Genomic DNA, 6,492 nt, shown 5'->3' with positions numbered 1-6,492 from the left:
GCCATCTGGTGCAAAGAAGATAATACTACAATACTCTGTCTAGCTACATGGTTTGAAACTGAAATGAGTTATTTTCAGGAGTCCTTTTCAAAAGACCTCACAATGAAATGATTAACCAATGATAAGAAAATGGTATTTTCAATAAAATGGAAATGCATAGACCAACAGGCTTCAATAACTGTTTATCTCTCATCCCAATCTCCCACTTCTACATGATCACCAATCAGGCAACCTCTTGGACAACGAAAGGCCATCCAGGATTCCACCAGGAGACCAGGTAAGCTCCAGTCTGACACCACAACAACACCAGAAGTTGATGCTATAAGTATATAACACAGCTAATAATAGCATATCTAATAATAGCATATCTAATATAGCTATCAACTCCACATAGCATATCTAATAAATATAACATCTAATATCATACAAATAATACCATTCTAATAATAGCATAAAGCCATCCTAATAATAACATATCTAATAATACATACATAATACTATCTATAATAGCAATATGAATAATCATATCTATATAATAGATATCTAATAATAACCAATATCTAATAATAACAGTATCTAGATAGTTAGCATATCTAATAATAACATATTATTATAATACAAGCATATCCTATAATAACATCTATACATAATCTAATATAATAATAATCCGGTATTAATAATAGCATATCTAATAATACCAATTATCTAATAATAACATATCTAATTCAATATAGGCATATCTAATAATAACATATCTAATAAATACCATATCTATATATAAACATATCTAATAATACATATCTCTAATAATGAACATATCTAAATAATAGCATATCTAATAATGAGCAATATCTAATAATAGATATCTAATATACATATCTAATAATAGCATATCTAATAATAACATATCAATAAACCATAATTCTAAATAATAAGCATATCTTAATAATAGCTAGCATAGTGGGTGATAATATTTCAATGATACACCTTGTTAGGAAAAAGCATCATTTTGCTTCACAGATACATAACAGTGTACGATCCTATGGTAAAGATAGTCATCTGGAATTGAGTCTTTGTGTTTCGGTTGATCGTACAGGGACCCAAGGACACAGGGAAGGAACGGCGAGGCAGGACCTCAGGGACCTAATTAAGTGGATGTTGTCGAAATGACAAGGCAAGCCTTTTTTATTGTTTAAAAAATTTTTTTAACTTTATTAACTAGGCAAGTCAGTTAAGACAAACTTCTTCTTTACAAATGACGGTCTACCCCGGCCAATTCCTAACATGGACTAACGCTGGGGCCAATTGTGCGCCGCCCTAGATGGAATCCCAATCACGGCCCAGGCTTGTGATACCGACTGGAAACGAACCAGGGTCTGTAAGTATCGGGAGCCACTGGGAGCGCCTGCATTGTTTTAACATGTTTCTGTTTTTCTTCCAGTCTATGTGTGTCTGTCTGTACTGTGTTATCTCTATCTAGTGTGTATGTGTGTCTATGCTAATTAAAGTGCAATATTTATTTTTCGGGAGCAGTTGAAAAGCGGACTACCGGTCCATCCAGGACAGCGAGGGAGCCAGTGAAGTTAAACTGGGATTCTATGATAACCCAGGAAATTACGTGGTTGTTAGTTAACTTTTTCGCGCTGCAAACTTGTTCAACCTCACAAGACCCTAATAAACACCACAACACAAAGCAAGACAAAAGCTGTGGCTTGATGCTGAATACTGAAGTGCTAGAGTGGACGTAATACTGAAGACTACAATTCCTACTCCATAACTCTCCTCCTCTCTTTACTATTTCTCTCATCTTTTCTCTTCTCTCCTTGTCAGGCCTGGCTTTCTTTCTCTCTCAGCTCTTAGCTGTGGGTCCACGGCCTTTCAACTTGCCTGTTTTCTCTCACTTGTCATTCTCTCCTCTCTCAGGGCTTCCAGGCAAGACCTGGTCCACATGGGCCAACGGGTGTGATCGGACCACAGGTGAGTTAATCAATAAGTTGACTAGAACTACATTTGTAGTTTTTTTGTGAACACAATGAAATCAAAAACCAATAAAATGAGAGCTGTGAGGTAATGAGAACTCCTGTCTTGTTTTGCTCTGTGGTTGTCGTTAGGTAAATCTGGTAGACTGGTTTCTAATGGCGACAGAGGACACCGCTGGGTCCACCAGGACCCCCTGGAGAGACGGGTTTTAACCCGGAGCGGCAGGCACCAAGGAGGGATCCAAGGTGAAGTCCGGTTCAGGTGAATCATCTTCACACCACCATCATCACTTCAACACTACATCATTATTATCACCATAAAAGCAATCTATAGAAGATCTTAATATTTTCCTCCAGGACCTCTCCAGAAACGAGATATGTCACTCCCCTCAAGGGATTTATCTTCCCCCAAATTTTCCAAACTGGATAAGGGCGAAAAAAATTTCCTATTCCATATCTCTCACTGTGCTCCCGTAGCATTAACCGAGCTCATAAAATATGGCATGTTCCTCCTCTAGTTGTGTGACTGTGCACCTGTAGCTCTGTGTAGTTTATTCATTCCTACATAAGTAGTGGCCTTTGCGTGAAATAGCAAGTTTACAATAGAATCAAATCTGGATTCAAAGAATACCTAGAGGAAGTTCACTAAAAAAAAACACCCTTACACCCTCACTACATCTATCCACAATAATATATTTAGACATTAACTAACTATCCCTTGTTTTATAATTATTCCCATCACGATGGTGGCGTCGATCTACGGGTACCTAAAATGTGTTATACCCGAATGTAATACAAACCTGAAGGTGAAGTCTAATGTGTTCTTGTTTATTAGTTTTACTTCTCACACTTGAAACATTGGGACGAGTGAAAGATCAGTGGTATTTAACACAAGGATGAAGCACATTAAGAAAAGGTTCATTACCTATCTATATATCATCTATCTATAAAAGCAACCAAGTATATTACACAAGTACAACCAAATTATAATTTGTTACTCGATTAAGTTTTATTTGTTTTGTTTTATAATGTGTAACTTCCTCTAGATTTATACTGATCATGGTTTGATTTTGCTATTTGTTATACATGTTGGCTATTATTTCAACAGCAAGGCCTTTATGAGGTGATAAAAAGACAGCACGTACTAAGTCGCGTCATCACAAAAAGATGCTCTATGGCGAGGTCCAAAACATTGTCCGTAGAGGACGGATTTCTCTCCGAGAGAAATATGCCATTTTAACCTGCCCACATGTCGGATGTCCGGTAGCAAAGAATCATGCAGAGAGTCACATGGAAACTAAAAAGGACAAAATTATTTTTATTTACACTTTATCTCGTTTTAGGCATATTGTGAGGGCAGGTATCCTTATGAAGGTGAGTACATCTCGTTTCTGAAGGGTCTGGAGGAAATATGTAGATCTTCTTGATGGCTTTTAATGGGCTCATGATAGTGTTTGAGATGATGAGATGGTGGTGGTGAAAGATGAATTCACTGAAAACGGAACTCACTTGGATCCCTCCTTGCCTGCGCTCCGGGTCAACCCGTCCTCTCCAGGGGTCCTGGCGTGACCAGGGTGTCTCTGTCGCCATAGAACAGTCTCACGCAGATTTACCCTAACGACAACACAGAGACAATACACGACAGGAGTTCTCATTACCTTAATCTCCTCATTTTTGGTTTTGATTTTCATTGTGTCCACAGAAAGAACTACAATGTGTTCTAGTCCCTTATGGATAACTCACTGTGGTCGATCAACACCCCTTGGCCATGTGAAAAAAACCCATCTGCCTGGGAAGCCTGGAGAGGAGAGATGACAAGTGAGAAACAGCAAGTGAAGCGTGACCCACAGCTTAAGGAGCTGAGAGAGAAGAGCCAGCCTGAAGAGAGAGAAGAAGAAAGAGAGAAAGAAAGGAGAAGAGAGTTGATGGATAGGATTAGGTAAGTCTCAGTATGTGTCACTCTAGCACTTCAGTATTCAGCATCAAGGCCACAGCTTTGTCTTGTGTTTGTTTGTGGTGTTATTAAGGGGTCTTGAATAGTGAGGCGAAAAAGTCACTAACAACCACGTAATTCCTGGTTTATCCTAGAAATCCCAGTTTAAACTCACTGGCTCCCCTCGCTGTCCTGGATACCTGGTAGTCCGTCTTTTCCCAAACTGCTCCCCTGCAATATATTGCCTTTAATTTAGCATGGCCCCTCCACCCTAGATAGAGATGAACACAGTGACAGACATGACACAACAGTAAGACTGGAAAGACAAAACAGAACACTATGTTACACAGATGCAGGGGCTCCCATGGCTCCCGTCATCTAAGACCCCTCTGGTTCGTTTCAGTCTGTATCCAACCGGGCCGTGATTGTTTTATTCCCATAGGCGGCGCAACAATGCGCCAGCGTAGCCATTTAGGATGGCGGGGTAGACGTCATTGTAAAGAAGAATTTGTTCTTAACTGATTGCCCTATTAAAAAAGGTTAAAAAAAAAAATTAAATAAAGCCTGCTTCCACTTTGACACATCACTTACATTAGGTCCCCTTAGGTCCTGCCTCGCCGTTCCTTCCCTGTGGTCCTTGCGGGTCCCTGTACGATCAACAAGACAACACAAAGACTCATCCAGTTGACTACTTTAGCCAGTAGGTATCGTACAACTGTTTAATGTATCTGTGCCGCCAAAATATGCTCCCTACAAAGGTTATCATTGAAATATTATCACCCTATGCTAGCCTATATTAAGATTGCTATCTATAGATGATGGTATTATTAGATATGTTATTATTAGATCTATATTGTTTATATCTTATAACTATGCTTTATAGATCATGTATTATTAGATATTAATGCTTATTATCTAATTGGCTAATTAGATATGTTATTATTAGATATGCTATTATAGATATGTTATTATTAGTATGGATTATTAGATTAGTATATTAGTACTAATATTATTATATGTGTTTATTAGATATGGTATATTAGATATGTTATGTATTAGATATGGTATATAGATAATGTTATATTAGATATGGTTATTATTATGATATGTCTATTATTAGATATTTATTATAGTATGGTATTATTGATATGATATTATTAGACTGTGGTATTATTAGATATAGCTATTATAGATATGTATTATTAAGATATGCTATATTAGATATGCTATTATTAGATATCTATTAAGCTGGTTATAATTATAGCTCAACTCTGGTGTTGTGTGTGTCAAGACTGGAGCTTACCTGGTTCCTGTGGATCCTGGTGGGCCTTCGTGTCCAGAGGTGCCCTATTGGTGATCATGTAGAAGGTGGAGGATTGGGATTGAGAGATAAACAGTTATGAGCCTGTTGGTCTATTCATTCATTTATGAAAAATATATTTTTCTTATCATTGTTAATCATTTCATTAGTGGTCTTTGAAAGGACTCCTGAAATACTCATTTCAGTTTCAAACATGTAGCTGCAGAGTATTGTAAGTATTATCTCTTTGCACCAGATGGCATGGCATTCTGTGTGAACAGTACACAACAGCGGATTTTGCTTCACAGATACATAACAGTGTACGATACCTACTGGTAAAGATAGTCAACTGGATTGAGTCTTTGTGTTGTCTGGTTGATCGTACAGGGACCCCAAGGACCACAGGGAAGGAACGGCGAGGCAGGACCTAAGGGACCTAATGTAAGTGTGATGTGTCAAATGACAAGCAGCTTTTATTTAAWWWWWWTTTTTTAACCTTTATTTAACTAGGCAAGTCAGTTAAGAACAAATTCTTCTTTACAATGACGGTCTACCCCGGCCAATCCCTAACATGGACTACGCTGGGCCAATTGTGCGCCGCCCTATGGGAATCCCAATCACGGCCGGTTGTGATACAGMCTGGAAACGAACCAGGGTCTGTAGTGACGGGAGCCACTTGGGAGCCCCTGCATTGTTTAACATGTTTCTGTTTTTCTTTCCAGTCTTATGTTGTGTCTGTCTGTACTGTGTTATCTCTATCTAGTGTGTATGTGTGTCTATGCTAATTAAAGTGCAATATTATTTTTCAGGGAGCAGTTGGAAAAGACGGACTACCAGGTCATCCAGGACAGCGAGGGGAGCCAGTGAGTTAAACTGGGATTCTATGATAACCCAGGAATTACGTGGTTGTTAGTTACTTTTTCGCCGTCGTCCAAATATGGACATAGATTTCAACACTCATCAAGACCCCTAATAACACCACAACAACAAGCAAGACAAAAGCTGTGGCTTGGATGCTGAATTACTGAAGTGCTAGAGTGGACTACATACTGAAGACTACTAATCCTATCCATAACTCTCTCTCTCTTTCTATTTCTCTCTCTTTYTCTTTCTCTCTCTGTCAGGCTGGCTCTTTCTCTCTCAGCTCTTAGCTKTGGGTCACGGCTTCACTTGCTGTTTTCTCACTTGTCWTCTCTCCTCTCTCAGGGCTTCCAAGGCAAGACTGGTCCACATGGGCCAACGGGTGTGATCGGACCACAGGTGAGTTATCCAATAAGTGA

General features: G+C 38.8%; 1 long non-coding RNA gene across 1 annotated transcript; it reads left to right on the top strand.

The window, feature by feature from the left end:
• Window positions 1–5,589: 5,589 nt before the first annotated feature.
• Window positions 5,590–6,476, top strand: LOC112074725 (uncharacterized). The gene is made up of 3 exons (XR_002894820.2): window positions 5,590–5,653; window positions 6,022–6,075; window positions 6,419–6,476. It is a non-coding gene; the product is annotated as an uncharacterized lncRNA (long non-coding RNA).
• Window positions 6,477–6,492: the final 16 nt, after the last annotated feature.

This window comes from Salvelinus sp. IW2-2015, unplaced genomic scaffold (assembly GCF_002910315.2).
Source record: "Salvelinus sp. IW2-2015 unplaced genomic scaffold, ASM291031v2 Un_scaffold2777, whole genome shotgun sequence".
NCBI lineage: Eukaryota > Metazoa > Chordata > Actinopteri > Salmoniformes > Salmonidae > Salvelinus > Salvelinus sp. IW2-2015.
The sequence above is the reverse complement of the archived record's forward strand: the minus strand, read 5'-3'. Positions and strand labels throughout refer to the sequence as shown.